The following is an 18,101-nucleotide window of genomic DNA, read 5'->3' as shown; positions in this document are numbered from 1 at the left end:
AGGGATCCATGCATTCAGTCCACTCAGATCTTCCACTCACTCAGGTCTGAACCTGATGCCTTCCACATCCAGACCGGGGTCAAACGAAGTTGTGTGATCATCCCCATCGTGTTTACCATCTACCTGACCGTCATCATCCACCTCATCCAAGATGATCTACCATCTGGCGTCCATATCCAGTATCAACTGGATGGGAAGCTTTTTCATCTTGGACACTTCTGGGCATAAATAAAACTCACCACCAAGGACATCCACGACCTTAAGTTTGTGTCTGCTTGCTGCATGATGGCTCACTCTGCACAGGATGTGCAAGCGACCCTAGAGCTCTTCAACACTTTGTATAAGAGACTTGGCCTGTCCCTGAACGCTGCCAAGACGAAGGTTTTCCACCAACCCTTCCAAACAGTCTGAAAGATTGCAGTAATATTTATATTTATGGATCTACTCTTAAATGGATGGAGAAGTGGACTTTCTGAAGTCATAAGCAAGAAGCAGAAGCCTACCACAGATTTTTTTTTCTGTAATACAAATAGTTTCTATAGGTGTTTTGGATGGGCAGAGCAAGGATCTCCCATTGATACTTTCTCTGTTTCTGTTCTCAGAGGATTCCAGGATGGCCAAACCACCTAGCACTTCTTTTCATCAGCACTAACTTTATTTGGAAAGAGGTAAATGAAGGGCGAAACAAAAACTAAGTTAGAAATAAAATGCGATTAAATAATTATTGCAGAAATAAAAGGGGGTGCTAATGTCAAGAAGACTTCTGAATGCATCACCCATTCTTAGAAGTCACAGTATCATTATGAACAGCTTTTTAGTGAGGAGCAAGCATGGTTGCTTCTGATCAGCAGCATTTTCTAATAACGGAGCAAGGAGAGGGATGGGCTATAATGTTCTCTCTCCAGCACTGGACAGCATATTTGAAAAGGATCTTGAGCCCAATAATCCAAAATTTGGGGCATCTCAGAGATGTTTCTGATGGTAGGAGAGTGTGCTGCTCTAAAGTCAAGTGTAGTGTACTCTTGCCTTTATTAACCTAAAATGACATTTCAAAAGTATACCAAGGCCTGCTTTGCTGACCTTCATAGAAGCAAGGAGTGAGCAATATCCTTGCCTAGAGGAATCCCAAAATCTGGCTGTACAACAAACCTCAAACACAGAAAGCTGTATTCGCTTCCTCAGGATTGTGCTTGCCTTCCTTTGTCTAGCCTTTCTTGTGGCCCAAGCAGACAGGTTTCAAACAGATAATCTACCCCCTGTGCGTGTAGGCAGAAAACCCCATGCCAGGATCCAGACAAGACTATACCTCCTGCCACACAGACCAAGATAAAGCAGGAAACCCTTGATTCTTTTAAATGACCTAGTATCTCCTGGTCCAAAAACAATAATAGATGATCAAGGCCCCCAATCTTGCACTGTTCTTTATGGAGCACCATCCAAACAGTACACCATACTATCATAGTATTACTTCCTCTTCCAGTGGTGGAAGGGGTGTGTGTGGTTCATCCTTCAATAAGGTACCTAGCTCTTCAGCTTAAGTAGAAACTCCTGCTTTAAGTGAGATTCCAGAGCTGCAGGAGGAACTAGTTGGAAGTATTTTGGTAAGACATTTCATCAAAAAAATACCATTTTTAACAACCACGCATGCACACACATGCCCTGTGGACAAAGGCTGACAATTTAACTTGGAAAAACTTTTAAAATTGTTTAAAGGAAAAGTTTGTTTTTTGTTTGTTTTTTAAGGACATTTCATTTTGAACTGTGTTGGTTACAACAGGTCACCAGTGGTTGGCATTAAAGAAGTTTCAAGACTGCTGGAACATTGTTTCGATACAAAAAAACAGAGAAAAGCAATGCTTGAGGGGGATATAATAAAGGTTTACAAAATACTAAATGGGGAAGAGAGAGTAAATAGGGATGCAGTATTTACGGTCTCTCACAGTACAAAAACTACAGGTCATAAAATGAAACGCCGAGGTAGTAAGTTCTTTTTTGCATAGCATGTAATTAAAGTGAGGGACTCATTGCCACCACATGTGGTGGCACCTGACAGTTCAGCTAGATTCAGAAAGGGATTGGACACATGCTGGGAGGAAAGGTGCGTCACTAGCTATTGAGCATGGGAGTTAGGGGTACAGCCTCCGAATCAGAACTTCCTAGACCTTAAATAAGGGGGGGGGCAAAATAGTGGATCTGGCCGGTGGCCAGACTCCATTTCCCAGCAGCCCCTGCCTGTGTGGCTGGGGCCAGTTTCCATGGAGATGCCAGCAGCAGCTGCACTGTGATAGCAGGAGGGTGGGGTTTCTGTGGAGACTGGCCTCCGTGGTACGGGCATGGCGGGTGGCAGGACGGGGGAGCTGCTACAGGGCTGGGCTGGGATGCTGTGGTGGTGACAGCATGGCCCGGAGCCAGAGCAGAGCCATGGGCCACTGCCTGCACACCCCTGCCCAGGACACGCAGGCTGCAGATCACGGCTCTGCCCTGGCTGTCACTGCCGCTAGATCCCAGCCCAGCCCCAGAGCAGCTCCAAGCCCTGCCAGCAGGGGAAGCGCTGGGGAGGGGCTTGCGGGAGCTATAACCACCACAGAATTCCCAATAGCCACTCCTTCCAGTGCCGCTGCCACCACCCGCTCATCACAGGTCCCCCTCAGCCCCCCGACCAGCAAGAGGTTGGCACTGCTAGTGCTGCCAGTGCTGCTGGGGCCAGTCTCTATGGAAACCCTGCCCTGCTGGGGGGGAGCGAGGGTAAACTTACCCCCCCAGTTCCAGCCCTAGCTTCAGAACTTGCAGGGCCCCCGCTCAGGGATGCTCTTAGATGAGCTGATGAACACTTACTGTGTCTGATTCACTGTTATGAAACACTCCAAGGACTGTAGGTTTCTGATGGGGTTGCTAGTGACCGTTTATTCCTAGCTCAGGGAAGCACAGACTGGTTTGACACAGTTTAAGCACTCTGAGATGGAAACAGACTCCTGGCAATGGGGTAAGAAGTGCCCTTCACTCAGGGAGTGACAAGTATCCAGTCTATCACTTTGCATTACACAGACATCGGAAGAAAAGAAAAGGTCATATGCTTCTTGGAGTGTTGCTCTGAGTCGCCCTGCTCTGCCATTCACCCAAACCTGCCCCTGCCCTGTTTTTTTAAAGCAAGGACCCATCTTTGCAGTGATACCAACAGACAAGTCTGTATCCCCTGCATTTGAAAAAGCATCGAGCCAATGTCTTCAAATTCCCTGCTCTTGATTTTACCCTGACTGAAATCAAATGTAATGTTAACTCTGGTCCCATTCAACAAATCTCTAGTGAAGTCCTATTAATTTTCAATCAAACTTCAAGAAAACCAATTAGCATTTTCATTTCTACAGAGCCACAGAGGCAGAATGCATAATGAGCCTCCCCACCTTGTTCACAGAGGAATAAATGGCATGGAGAGACTCCTCAGTCCATCTTTCCTTACAGTATATTGCTTTTATCCTGCCTCCCTCTTGGAGGCACCAGATGGGATGTCTTTAGGTGTCTGCAGCCCTACAGTCCCTCTTCTCCTCCAGCTGCTTTTGATGTCCCCCACCCCACCCCAGTCACTGCTGGCGCCAAAGCTGTGCCCTGAAAGCACAGTGCCCCCACGCTGGGCATTGCGCAGCCTCCAGCCCCTGCTGGGATTAGCATTGCCATGTCTTAAATATAAAATGATCATATTAGAAGTTCAAAATTATCATCTTTGCTGAAAAACTATTGTACACTGAAAATATGCAAATAAATATACAAATAATCCTTTTTCCTATTTACTGTATATTGTCAGTGAGTGGGTGAGAACTGGGTCCTCAGAGTTGAAGCATTACTTTATTTTGAGGCAAGCAGTCACAAGAAAGTGTTAACAGCAAACCCAAAAGCCAGCTAAGACATTCTGAGGGGGACTTGGGTTTTGTGTAAGCTGCCCTAATGAGTTGCCTCACAAATTATCATACATTTTGAACACTTTTACTAGTATTGCTGGTACATCATACAAGGGTGGAAATTACCATGCATATATGACAATTATTGTACACCTGGCAACACTGGTTGTGCTCTCTTCACGGCTGCTGCCTCCTTCCTGCCTGCACCAGGAGCTGCTTGCTTGCATTCACACTCCTGCAAAAGGTAGCGCCCCGCTCCTGTCCCCTGAGCTACTGCCCTGCACAGAGCCAATGCGGGGCTCTTACCCCTGAGCTTTCCCCAAGCCAGCTCTGGCCAGGGACTCAGATAGGGCCCTCCCTCAGGTGCAGGCTGGACAGGGGCTCTTGGGCTTGCACTGTCCCTCTCTCCTCCTGTGGCCGGCTCTCAGCTCCATCTCCCCCATGCCCATAACTTGCGGTGCATTGATTCTCACAGCAGCCCTAGGGGCCAGAGGTGTGCTAGTGTCCCTAGTATGATGTGGGGAGCATTCACTGAACACCGCAATGTCTCACAACCAGGCTTTGGCACCTCAGTGAATGGCGCTTCAAATCCTGTGTGGTACAGACATTCAGAAAGCCCTCGGCTCTTATGCAGGATTGTGTAAACACAGTATAGTTTAGCCTCTGTTGTTATTAGTATTATTAGTATTATTGCTATTAGGGATACTTTTCCTTTCCTTTGTTGTGTGCTTGGGGGACCGTTGGCCAAGCTTTCAGGTCCAAAGTGCCCCTCTTCATACTGAACCCAGATTTGGAGAAGGCCATGGAAACCTTGTCCAACATCTCTCCCAGCTGTACAGTTGGTCCAGCTGCAGATGTCACAGCTCTCCCACCCCTTCTCGCCTCATACATTTCTCGGACCATCAAGGCTCCAGTGACACTCCCCCTGTTGCACATGGATGTCTTCCTCAGTACTCGGACAACGGCTGCCAAGGTTAAAGACTCAGGGGTGCAGATGGTAGCTGTATTGGTCTAAGGACATAGGCAGACAAGGTTCTTTGGGTGAATCTGATATCTTTTATCAGACCAACTTAAATAGTTGGAAAAAAAATCTTCTTTGCCAGCTTTCAGGTATAAATACCTTCATCAGGCTAAGGAAGTGTCTGCAGATGGTCTGTCAAAAACAGAAGGTTAAAGCCTGATACTTAGTTAAGACACTGAGTTCTTTCAACGAGTATGTGATTCAGTTAGGGTTTTTGGCAGACCTGAGGGAATCACATTGGCAAGTTGTCTGCCCTGTTCCTGAGCTTTATCTCCTATGACATGAATATCCAGCTCCATAAGTAAATATGAAGAAAAATTGCTTATCATTTTTGAAAATGCAGAGCAGCAAATACAAGCCACCTGAAAGCAAGTCTTACAGCCCCCTGCTAACAGACTTTGTCTTGCAGTATGTCAGTAACTTCATCCGCCTCTTTTATGTAACTTCTCTTATTTTGTGAACAAAATATATCTGCTGAATTGGAAGGAAGTAAAGCTAGAAGACACCAAGGTTATTTTATTATAATAAAGCTATTATCTCCAACAAATGCTGCCCCAAAATCAGTTTGTTTCAGAAGTGCATCCCCAGTATTGCTTCAAAACAGCGTGCAATATTTAGAAACAACGCTGTTCCTAGACAAAGGCCTAATTAGGGTCCCTGCCTGTTTTGCAAAATGTTTTGTGAGTTTGAAAACAGAAGGAGGGGGGCGTTGTGCATGTGTTTTGTGAACACACAGCATGCGGGCTCTGTTGTGCATCTGTGATTCCAGAACGTCCCTTCACACCACGGTATTTCTGGTCTTGCTTTCTGTTTATCCACTTTCCCTGGAGAACAGTTTGTGTTGCTTATTTCCTATCAGGGTTGCTGGCACTGACATGGCCCTAAAGGATCCTGTCTCTAGGAGGAAAGGAAAGGACTAAAGCAGAGCTTTGGAACTGAACCCACCGCAGCTGAGACTCGTTCTGGCCTTGATTAAAGGCTGCCAAAGGGGATGCGGGTTGCTGCATGTTTGATCTTTTTTTAACTTTTGGGTTTGTTTTTTTCATGTCTTTCTCTTTTTGGGGAAAACACTGCCTATTAGTGTTGGGATGAAATAGTTTGGGCAGTGGGGCATTTTGCTGAGTGGGTATAAGCCTGTTTGTAAAGTTTGGGATGAGATGGCTAGTTTGGGAAATGTCTACAGTTGCTCTTCTCTTACTATCAGAAAGAGTATTTGGTGAGAGCCCCCCAACAGACAAGAAGAAACAAGCAAGCATCCACCCTTGGGTAGCCAAGGTCCATGTCTGCTAACTACAAGCCTGACAACTACATGGCATTAAAAGGGGTGTAAGTTGTAGCCCTGTGGGTCTAAGGACAGGGGCAGACAAGATGCTTTGGGTGAATCTGATATCTTTTATTAGACCAAGTTGAATACTTGGGGGAAATTTTTTTTTCCAACTATTTAAGTTGGTCTAATAAAACATACCAGGTCCATCCAAAGAACCTTGAATGCCTATGACATCCATAGATGAGCTGTAATTGTGGGCCCAAAGGCTGAGGGTGCAGATTTTGCCTGAAAATGCAGCTTCTTATCAGCAGCTCTCTTCAGAAGTGTGCAGCTTGGATGCCAAAAGCATTTTGTTAACAGGAACATTCTTAATGTGAAACTGTGCAAGTGAGAAGGTTAGAAGTGCTGAAGTGACTTTGGTGCTTCATTGTTAGGTTTGTTTTTTTGGGGAGGTGGAGACTTCTTTGTTCATTGTGTTTCTTCAAGTGGTGTTTGAGTTCCTAACTAACTTCGGGCACTTCTGACAACTGTACTTGCAATATAAAAATACAAATAAGGATGATAAACATCCTAAATGTGTTTTCAGCTCATAGGGTCGAGTCTCAACTGGTCTATTTGAGTGTAGTTCAAAATAAGGAGTTGAATTATGCCACTGCCACTCTAGGACCTGGTTCATTGCCATGACCCAGTATTTTCAGGCCTCCCAATGCAAAAGCTACACCTGTCTTGCAGAGAGAAAAGGAACTTTCTCTTAGTAAAAAGCATGAACCCTGTAGCACAGGTCACTTCTTACCATTTAATTAGTTTATTCAATGTAAGGTCATGGTCAGGATCAAGCCCAGGTTTCTTCTGTACCTTTTTTGGTGGGGTTGAAAATGATGTATATTTGTACACAAAGCAAAGCCAGGAGGTGGTTTCAGTGCCAGCCAGCTTGAAAACCAAAACCCAACCAAAAAAAATTTTCTGGATTTGGATCTTCACAGATGCCAAGTTAAAGAGAGGCCTTGAGATGTAAAGCAGCACATAACAGTAATAAAAAACACACTCTTGTGTTGAAGTTGTGCCTGATCACTAATGAGCAGACAGTTGCTATGCTATTCCAGGTGCTGTTAATAAAAGCCTCTTTTCCTGGCACCTGTGACCCTGGGAACAAATCCAAAAAACTCATGTGTGGGCTACGTGCTCCTTGGTAGGTGTCCCGGACAGGTAATGTAAGCCTAATGAAATAAAACCAAATCCACAGCACAGAGGGCTGTGTGGATTTTTTTTCTGATGAGTCTGTCTGTGAAGCAATGATTCAGTCCTGAGAGACCTGCCACATCACTTCAGCTTTGTTCTGTTTTCTAACCGCTTTCTGCCCCTCTCCTATTTTCTGTTCTGAGTGAAGCAAGAGCCTTTTCAGTCTCAAAGTTTTGGGTCTCTCTGAAAGGCACCCAACGTTTGATTTGCACTCATTCATGGCAATGCAACTCACTCATTTTCAGTGTAATTTTTCCTGATTTGTGCCCTTTTTAAGTGAAAGGAGAATCAGGCTCCCTTTTAAGAAGGAAATCAGTCCATAAGACTTGCTAATGTTGAAGCATATAGCAAACTTTTATATATGGCAGTCTTCTACTGCTGATATTTAGTTATTTTTGTTTTTGCATCATTTACAGTAAACTTTTAAAGAAGTTCATAAGGTGTCTTTTTTTTTTTTTTGAAGTGTTTCTCTACTGAGCACCTAACTTATTTCTACGTAAGATGACTTACTTGTGAAGAATAAAATGTCATCCAGTGCTAACAGAATCTGTTGTCTTTCTATAACAATTACTACTATCAAATGTGTATCCTGCAAATTAAATAGAGCATTTAACTTCTTTGACAGAAAATGTTTCTGTCAAAAATGTCCATTAATATAAATTTCTAATTTTCTGCTGCAGGATCTTGCTTTTGATACATTTTTTTGTTTAGAAAAATTGAAGAAGTCCCTTTCAAAACATTTTAAAGAAGTAACACTTCTGTTTTCCAAAAGAAAAATGTATTTGAAAACAAAAGGCCTTTCTTTTTCTCAAACAGTATAAGGCAATATTTAGAATCACTGTTTGGGGATCTCAAAATAATCGTTGCTTTCTTTCCAGTCTGTGATTTCCTTCCCCCTCCCTTCCCCCAATATTTTTTTTTCTGGAAAAGGTTGAATTTCAATTTTCTCTTCCAGTTAGGAACAAAAAAATAATAATTTTGCAACTGTTTATTTCCCATGAAGCAGAAGTTCTGCCAAGCTCCTAGGTTTAATTAAGTTAATATGAGATAGTAGCAGATTGCTATCTATTCCCTTAGGTGAGTCGAGAGAGGTACTTAGTTGTGTCAGGCATGTGCTTTCCATCATTAGGGAGGTAAGTATGTAGTGGTGTCTGTCTGGGGCATGGTTCCCCCCTGTGTTCCTTCTGCGTAGCTGTGGATCCCCTCTTTATAGGGCTTGCTGGCAAAGCAGGAAACTAGCTCCGAGTCTAGACACACTCACTTGTGAAAAAGAGGTTTTGCAAAACTGTAACAATCGAAGTACTTCCATTACTTCTTACAATGTGCAGAATCTATGTTCTGTTACATATAAAGCATAGAGATTGGACATCTATGGGATAGATGACAAAAACCATTATATGTGCTGAAGTTTTTTTGTGTAATGAAAATGGTTGAGGATACTAGACACCTTCTTGTTTTAGAGCATTAACCAGTCTGGCTAATCCTGGCATGTACCTGGAATCCAGCGGTAGATTCTGGAGTCCAGATTCTCTGACGAGTACTTTGTCTATTTTTTAAAGTCACATCAGATGGAGTACATCACACTACTGTTTTGATGTTGTAGTGTTGCAAACTCATTTGTCAGTGATTTGAATGCCCATACTATGTGCATGCCCATGGAGAATTAAGCTTTGAGTAGCCTGTGGCTCCTGCTTTTCAGGCTGCGACAATGTGTCCCCTTAATTACACACAGATGTTATTATTTATTTGATGTAGTATTTTGCAGTGATGGCCTTGAGCCAACTAGCAACACTGTTGGGAACTCTGTTTGGATACATTATTAGTCATAAGTATTACTTTTTGTATTTTGAACCACTTGTTTATCCTTCAGCAAAAGCATCTACATAATTATAAATGTGAATTATTTGACACGCGAGTTTCATAGATTTCATAGACATTAGGGCTGGAAGGGACCTCGGAAGATCATCAAGTCCAGCCCCCTGCCCAAAGGGCAGGAAGTCAGCTGGGGTCATAGGATCCCAGCAAGATAAGCATCCAGTTTCATCTTGAAGGTGTTCAATGAAGGCGCTTGAACCACCTCCGGTGGCAGGCTGTTCCAGACCTTGGGGGCTCGGACAGGAAAGAATTTCTTCCTTATGTCCAGCCTGAAACGATCTTGAAGTAGTTTGTGACCATTCGACCTCGTCATCCCTTGGGGCGCTCTGGTGAACAAACGTTCCCCCAGATACTGGTGGTCACCCCTGATAAACTTGTAGGTGGCCATCAGATCACCCCTGAGCCTGCGCTTTTCCAGGCTAAAGAGCCCCAGGGCGCTCAGCCTGTCATCGTAGGGTCTGCTTCCCTGACCTTTGATCATGCGCGTGGCTCTTTGGACTCTCTCAAGCTTCTCCACATCCTTTTTGAATTGTGGAGCCCAAAACTGGACGCGGTACTCCAGCTGCGGTCTCACTAAGGCCGAGTATAGGGGGAGAATGACATCCCGGGATTTGCTTGAGAAGCATCTATGGATGCAAGCCAGCCTTTTGGTCTCTTTACTAGCTGCAGCATCGCATTGCAGGCTCATGTTCATCTTGTGGTCAATGATGACCCCCAAGTCTCTTTCTTCCATAGTGCTAGCCAACATAGCACTGCCAAGCCTATAAGGATGCTGCAGGTTTTTCTTCCCAAGGTGGAGAACCTTGCATTTATCAGCACTGAACACCATCAGATTCTCGTCCGCCCACTTGCTGAGCCTCTCCAGGTCAGCCTGGATAATCCACCTGTCTTCTGGTGTGGATGCTTCGCCTCAAAGTTTGGTGTCATCTGCGAACTTGGCTAGTCCACTTCTGGCTCCAGTGTCCACATCATTAATGAAGATGTTGAACAGTATGGGTCCAAGGACAGAGCCCTGGGGGACCCCACTGTTCACAGGACACCACGATGAGTGACTTCCATCAATTACTACCCTCTGGGTCCGACCCCGGAGCCAATTTTCCAGCCAGTGGATTGTGGAGGACCCAAGGCGACAATTGGCCAGTTTCTCCAAGAGACGATCATGGGACACCAGATCGAAGGCTTTTTTGAAGTCAAGATATATGACATCAATCTCATCTCCCTTGTCCAGGTGATAGGTCACCTGGTCGTAGAAGGAAATGAGATTGGTCAAGCAAGACCTACCCGCAACAAACCCGTGCTGGCTATCCCTTAAGATGTTGGTGTCGGCCAGTCTATTAAGGATGGCCTCCTTAATAAACTTTTCTAAGATCTTTCCTGGGATAGAAGTCAGGCTGATGGACCTGTAGTTAGCTGGATCCACCTTCCTCCCTTTCTTGAAGATAGGTACCACATTGGCCTTCTTCCAGTCTTCGCTCACTACACCAGAGCGCCAAGAGTTTTCAAAGATCCACGCTAGAGGCTGGTCTATGATGCTCGCCAGCTCCTTGAGTACCCTGGGGTGAAGATTGTCAGGGCCGGCTGACTTGAAGGTATCCAGCTTCTCAAGATGTTCCTTCACGAAGTCAGCATTAATGGACGGCAGGGAATCACCCTCACCCAGACTTCCCGGACCTGTAGCGGGCATGGGAATCCCATGGGGCTGATGAAAGACTGACGCAAAGTACCTATTTAATAGGTTGGCTTTTTCCTGGGCATCACTTGTCAGTTGCCCCATCTGGTTCAGCAGGGGTCCAACGTTGCCCCTGCTTTTCCTCTGGCTCCCCACATATCTGAAAAAGGACTTTTTATTGTCCTTGATGCTCAAAGCTAGTTGGAGTTCAGTTGCAGCCTTGGCTTTCCTGGTCTGCTCCCTACAGGACTGGACCAGTGCAGAATAATCCTCCTTGGAGGTGACTCCCATCCTCCATCCTTTGTAGGCCTTTCCTTTTAGCCTCAGGAGGTCTGCTAGGTCCCTGGAGAGCCAGGGGGGCTGCTGTGCCCTCTTGCTGCCTTTCCTCCAAGATGGAATAGACTTAGCTTGTGCATTGAGGATCACTCCCTTGAGGAACAACCACTCTTCTTGAACTCCCCTCTCCCTGGGGTCACAGTCCCTTAGGGCCTCACTGACAAGCCTCTTGAGCTTGTCAAAGTTGGCTTTCCTGAAGTCAAGGACTTCCGTGTTGCTGACCGACTTGCCAGCTTTTTGGCGGATGGTGAAGGTGATCACCTCGTGGTCGCTGTCACCCAGCTTCCCATCGATCACTAGGTCGCCGACTAGGTCATCCCCAGAAGCCAGCACCAGATCGAGCAGCACTTTGCCTCTCGTTGGCCCATAGACTTCTTGAGTCAGGTAGAGGTCATCCACGCATGAGAGGAAGCTCTGCGACCGCTCAGATTTTGCTGAGCGATCCTCCCACGAGATGTCCGGGTAATTGAAGTCACCCATGACAACCATGGTCCTGGAGCAAGCTGCCTCAGCCAGTTCCTGGGCAAACTCCTGGTCAAGCTCAGGACTTTGGTTGGGAGGTCTGTAATAGACTCCCACCATTGTGTCCCCTGTGCCGTGTTCCCCACGGATTTTAACCCAGAGGGTCTCCAGTCGTCCACCCTGGTCACCAATATCGGCTTGCAGGGACGCGTAGCTTTCCTTAACATAGAGACCTACACCCCCGCCCCTTTTCTCTACACGATCCCTCCTGTACAGGGTATAGCCATCTATCCCCGTGATCCAGTCATGGGTGGAGTCCCACCAGGTTTCCGTTATCCCTATGACATTGTAATTGTTTGCACTGAGCAGGAGGATGAGCTCCTCCTGCTTATTCCCCAAGCTCCTGGCATTAGTGTACAAGCAGGCAAGTGCCCCCTGGGGGGCTCCTTCCTTGCCCACAGATTTTACCAGGGCTGAGGCCAGGGTGGGCTCCCTTGAGTGCCATGATCTGCTGGCTTTGCAAGGATTGCTCAGCGGGCCAGCAGTGGTGGTAGTCCCCCCGTCCCCCAACAGGCTTAGTTTAAAGCCCGGTGGAGCAGGTCAGCCAGTCTGGCTGAGAAGAGCCTCCTCCCCAGCGGAGAGAGGTGGAGACCATCTCTTCCCAGCAGCTCACTGCGTCTCTCGCCAAAGAGCAGCCTGTGGTCATGAAAGCCAAAGCCTTCCTGACGACACCAGCGCTGCAGCACCTGTCCCTTCTCAGCCCATAGCCTGAGACTGGGAGGATCGACGAGAGCACCACCTGTGCCCCCAGACCCTTAAGCCCTGCTCCCAAATCCCTGTAGCGCCTCATGACCTGGCTGGGAGTGCTCCGAGCCGTGTCATTGGTGCCCACATGAATAAGGAGCATGGGATAGTGGTCTCTGGGTTTGAGGAGCTTGGGGATCCTCTCCGCAGTGTCCCGGATGCGGGCCTCTGGGAAGCAGCAGACTTGCCGGGCTAAGGGGTCGGGGTGGCAGATTGGCCCCTCCGTCCCCCTCAGGAGGGAGTCTCCGACAACAAACACCTTACGTTTTGTCTTGGGGAGAGCAGGGGCGGGAGCTGCAGTTAGGCCCATGTTGCCTGTGGGGGCCGGCAACTCAGCAGGCTCTGCTGGGGCAGCAAGAGGTGTGTACCTGTTGCTCAGTTCTGGTGGGGGAGGGGCCTTGGTGCGGTGGGCCTTAGGGCCCTTGACCACCTTGGTCCATGCCCCTGGCTGGACACAGCAGGAGGTCCCAGAGTCCTCCTCTGGCCTGGAGGGAGATTGTGATCTACCCTCTGCCTCCCGGGGGAGAAGGGCCTGGCAGCAGGAGTCTATCTCCTGCTCGCAGTCCCTGATGACACACAGTCTCTGGACTGTGGCCTGGAGCTCCTCCAGCTGGCGCACCAGAGACCCCAAAAGGGAGCAGACCCCACAAGGGGAGGTCACCATGCTCCCAGGCCCCAGAGCCTGAAAAAGGGACAGGCAGCCCCCTCAGCCAAGAGCCAGGGGCTCCGTCTGCGTGGAGCCTGGAACCAGGGGCTCCATCTGGGTGGCCGTCTCTGAGGTGCCAGAGGCGGGGGCCGCGGAGCCCGAGGGGACCCTCGGGGTGCGGCGCGTGCCTATCCGTGTCATGTCTCTGGTAGGCTGGCTACGGCTGGGGCTGTCTACCCTGGGGGGTGTGCAGGCAGGGTCCGGCGCCCTCCCGCACACCCTCCCGTGTGAACTCCGCGCTAACTCACGCGCCACCAGAGAAGCGCGCCTGTTTGCGCAGCCTGTTTGCGTGGCTCCCTGGGGGGCCGGGCGAAGTAGAGGCCTGGGCGGGGCTTGACCCGGCCTGGCTCCACTCAGCCGCCGCCTCCCACACACATACTAAGGGGTTAGCCCCCTCTCTCCATGGGCCCTGCTTACCCCGGCTGTGCTGGGGGTCGGCAGGGGGCTCCGCGGCTGCTGGAGGGTTTCTGGGGGGCTTTGGGGGAGCGGGGGCGCAGCGAGCTATCACCCGCGCGTCTCTCGCCACTTCCGATCCTAACTGGGATGAGTTAACTGAGATGCAGAGAAGTTGAGTATACTTTTCTATGGTTTTGGTGACAAAGCTGCATAGAAAACACAGAAGTCCTTGCTTTCAGCATCCTTTGCTAACTATTATAAAACATCATAATCAGCCTTTGTTTTTGCTTTTTTTTTTTTAAGAGTTGCCAGCTCTAAAATTCAGCCTAAGCAAAATGCTAGCAAGCAATCAGGGAAGGATACTTTTCATTTCATCGATGCTTTTTCTTTCTCACCCAGACAGAGAAATGCGTCTGCAGAGGATAATACACAACATGGCCAAAGGTTTAAACAGCCCAAAGAGAGAGCACCATTTGTATATTCTGCTACAAGGTACGCAAAGCAAGCACCTCTGTTAATCAATCTAATTTATAATATTCAGACTGCAAACTAGAGAAAATAATCAAGTGAGAAATATTGTAATTATGCAAAATCAACCAGTGAACTAATTGAAGTGACAATCTATCAACAATTCATGTATTTCAACACTGCTACATGCAGTAATTATAGAGGGTTATCCTGGTGAAACCCTCTCGTTTTTTTACTGTGGGGGAACAAGGGGAAGTACACTTCCAGTGCTGCATTTTTTTAAGCCTCACTTGGAAAGCAATAAGATGATGTCAGTATTCATTTGAGGAACAAACCAGTGCCTATTCCAGTTAGCTAGAGCCTTTGCAATAGGCACTGGATCAGATGCTGGAAACTGCGAAGTCATCTTCTGTCCAATCCTGTGTCCCTGGATTCTAGCAGAGGAACTTTTGTGTCAGGAGGTCTACAGTATCCAAACCGAGTCACTAGAGCACCTTACTGTTACATAAAATGTCATTCAAAACTGTTCCAGGTGGTATCATGTGCACTGTTGGGTTAGTTTTGATAAAGGAATGTGTGCTTCCTGTTGAGGATCAGGACTGAGAGACTGGGAGACGGCACCCATGTCATGAGTTTTGCCTGCCTGTGGCCAGAGGTGCAGGGCCCCAGAGCCCAGACTCTCCCTGCACCTGTCTCCTTGAAACGTGGCAGGCTTTGTGGCCTAAGCAAGAGCTACCATCCCTGCAGTTTTCACCCCACTGTGGCTTAACACACACACGTGACGTGAGTTTTGCTTTCAGGAATTTGAGGTGCAGTTTCCCATAAATGCCTGCACCTATCACCTTGAAACTTAGCATGCCTCATACTCTCAGAAGAGGCTACTGTCTCGACAGGTTTCATCTAAATCAGCCAAAATCCAATGAAGTTATAGCTACTTCATTGGTTCCCCATTATACTCTAAGGCCGAATCTCCAAATCGTGTCTGGATCTTCCGAAGCGATGCGGCCGAATCGAACTGCAAAAACAATTCAGATATTTGAATTGAAACTCTGGCATCCAAACTGTCTGAATCCGAATCGAATAGTTCCCTAGTCACACAGGCCTAATAGGAAATCTCTAAACAGCCTCAAAAGAATGAAAAGCCTGCAAAGAGTTAATCTTTTATTGGGAATGACAACTCTGCTCGCCATCTGTTTTAGTCAAAATTGATGATAAAAACATGTCACTGCTTTTAAATTAATAAATACTGTGTTAGAAGAGTAATTGGAAGTTGCATGAAATATGGATTTGGAACGTTGGATGTAAATAATACAGCATATCATTTTGATGATGTCTTTAAAAGATTTCTATAGAAGTGCACATTTACTTTACATTTGTCTTCCTGTTGTCCACAGATTTGCCCTAGTCCCATCACTAATATGGATGTGATAAAAAATAACAACAACAAAAGCTGCAAGATTATGTAAAAAATGGCAGCAATTATGGTGTTAACATAATGAGAACAATTAGTATAGCAAAACCTAAGTTTGAATTGGAATGCAGGCATAGATCTTCTCAGAAGGTCTCTGTGGTATCTTTGATCTACCTTCTGATTGTTATAATGTTCTGCTTTCTGCTAGCAGAAGTGATTGCCATGTGAAAGCATTCAGGCGTTATTATCCAAGGTTCAAGTGTGGTAAAATAAACTTGTAGTTAAAGCGGCTGATCATGGATCAGGCTAGCTGAAAATGCTCTAAAAAAAGTCTTTCAAAGAAAAAGCTAGGTTTTGGATTAAACTAAAATTCTCATGGAAAGTGTTTTCATTGGTCAAAAATGTTTTTTGTTCATTGGCAAGAGGAGAAAATACCTGCAAGCCATTTTTCCAAATTTTTTGGCCTTACATTTTTCAGATGTTAGAATGTAGTGGCAAAAGTTGAAATCCTTAGTCTAGGAAAAAGAGTACCATTTTTTGGCGATCACTATTAAAAACATCTGTATACACTTACTTCCTCTGTGATTTTTGGATACAACAGTTAAATCTCTTGGGATCAAACAGAAGGGAAGAGGCAGTCCCTGTATGAAAGACTGAACAGACACCAAGTTGATATCACTCCTAGAAAGACACAAAAGCCTATGGCATAAAACATTTTTGGAAATCCAGTCAGTGACATTAGAGTAGCTGCTGTTAAACAACAAAACTTTAAAAAGCAACCAGACTATCAAATTGTGGAACAATGATTCATAGATTCATAGATGTTAGGGTCGGAAGGGACCTCAATAGATCATCGAGTCCGACCCCCTGCATAAGCAGGAAAGAGTGCTGGGTCTAGATGACCCCAGCTAGATGCTCATCTAACCTCCTCTTGAAGACCCCCTGGGTAGGGGAGAGCACCACCTCCCTTGGGAGCCCGTTCCAGACCTTGGCCACTCGAACTGTGAAGAAGTTCTTCCTAATGTCCAATCTAAATCTGCTAGCTGCTAGCTTGTGGCCATTGTTTCTTGTAACCCCCGGGGGCGCCTTGGTGAATAAATACTCACCAATTCCCTTCTGTGCCCCCGTGATGAACTTAAAGGCAGCCACAAGGTCGCCTCTCAACCTTCTCTTGCGGAGGCTGAAAGATCCAGTTTCTCTAGTCTCTCCTCGTAGGGCTTGGTCTGCAGGCCCTTAACCATACGAGTGGCCCTTCTCTGGACCCTCTCCAGGTTATCCGCATCCCTCTTGAAGTGCAGCGCCCAGAATTGCACGCAGTACTCCAACTGCGGTCTGACCAGCGCCCGATACAGGGGAAGTATCACCTCCTTGGACCTATTCGTCATACATCTGCTGATGCACGATAAAGTGCCATTGGCTCTTTTGATGGCTTTGTCACACTACCGACTCATGTTCATCTTGGAGTCCACTAGGACTCCAAGATCCCTTTCCACCTCTGTGCCACCCAGCAGGTCATTCCCTAGGTTGTAGGTGTGCTGGACATTTTTCCTCCCTAGGTGCAGCACTTTGCATTTCTCCTTGTTGAACTGCATTCTGTTGTTTTCTGCCCACTTGTCCAACCTATCCAGGTCTGCCTGCAGCAGTCCCCTGCCCTCCGGCGTGTCCACATCTCCCCATAGCTTTGTGTCATCTGCAAACTTGGACAGAGTACACTTCACTCCCTTGTCCAAGTCACTGATGAAGACATTAAAGAGTATCGGTCCAAGGACCGAGCCCTGCGGGACCCCACTGCCCCCACCCTTCCAGGTCGAAACCGACCCATCTTCCACGACTCCCTGGGTGTGACCCTCCAGCAAATTCGCCACCCACCGGACTGTGTAGTCATCCAAGTCACAGCCTCTTAACTTGTTCACCAGTATGGGGTGGGATACCGTATCGAAGGCCTTCCTGAAGTCTAAGTATACGACATCCATCCCTCCTCCTGTGTCCAGGAATTTCGTAACCTGGTCATAAAAAGAGACTAGATTGGTCAAGCATGATCTGCCTGCCATGAACCCGTGCTGGTTTCCCCTCAGCATAATTTTTCCTGCCGGGCTCTCACAAATGTGAGCCTTGATAATTTTTTCAAAGACTTTGCCAAGGATGGAGGTGAGACTGACTGGCCTATAGTTGCCCGGGTCCTCCTTCCTCCCCTTTTTGAAAATGGGGACCACGCTGGCCCTTTTCCAATCCTCCGGGACTTGGCCCGTGCGCCACGAGCGTTCGAATATTCCCGCCAGTGGTTCTGCAATGATGTCGGCCAGTGCCTTCAGCACCCTCGGATGGAGCTCATCCGGGCCTGCTGACTTAAAGGCATCCAGTTCTTCCAAGTAACTCTGCACTATCTCAGGATCTACGCATGGAAGTCTGGTGCCTTGCTGCTGCCTCTCTACAACCCCATTGAGAGACTTGTCGTGTCCCTCGCTTACGAACACTGAGGCAAAGTACTCGTTGAGGAGCTCAGCCTTGTCCCCCCTGTTCGTCACCAATTGTTTCTGCCCATTTAGCAGGGGTC

The 18,101-nt window shown here is 47.1% G+C and overlaps 1 long non-coding RNA gene across 1 annotated transcript; it reads left to right on the top strand.

Annotated features, from left to right (window-relative positions):
• Positions 1 to 7,331: 7,331 nt before the first annotated feature.
• Positions 7,332 to 16,086, top strand: LOC132245807 (uncharacterized). Its single transcript, XR_009457551.1, has 3 exons — positions 7,332 to 7,370; positions 14,068 to 14,160; positions 15,531 to 16,086. It is a non-coding gene; the product is annotated as an uncharacterized LOC132245807 (long non-coding RNA).
• The last annotated feature ends 2,015 nt before the right edge of the window (positions 16,087 to 18,101 follow it).

Source organism: Alligator mississippiensis, chromosome 15, assembly GCF_030867095.1.
Source record: "Alligator mississippiensis isolate rAllMis1 chromosome 15, rAllMis1, whole genome shotgun sequence".
Classification (NCBI taxonomy): Eukaryota; Metazoa; Chordata; order Crocodylia; family Alligatoridae; genus Alligator; species Alligator mississippiensis.
This window is presented reverse-complemented; position numbering and strand designations above follow the sequence as displayed.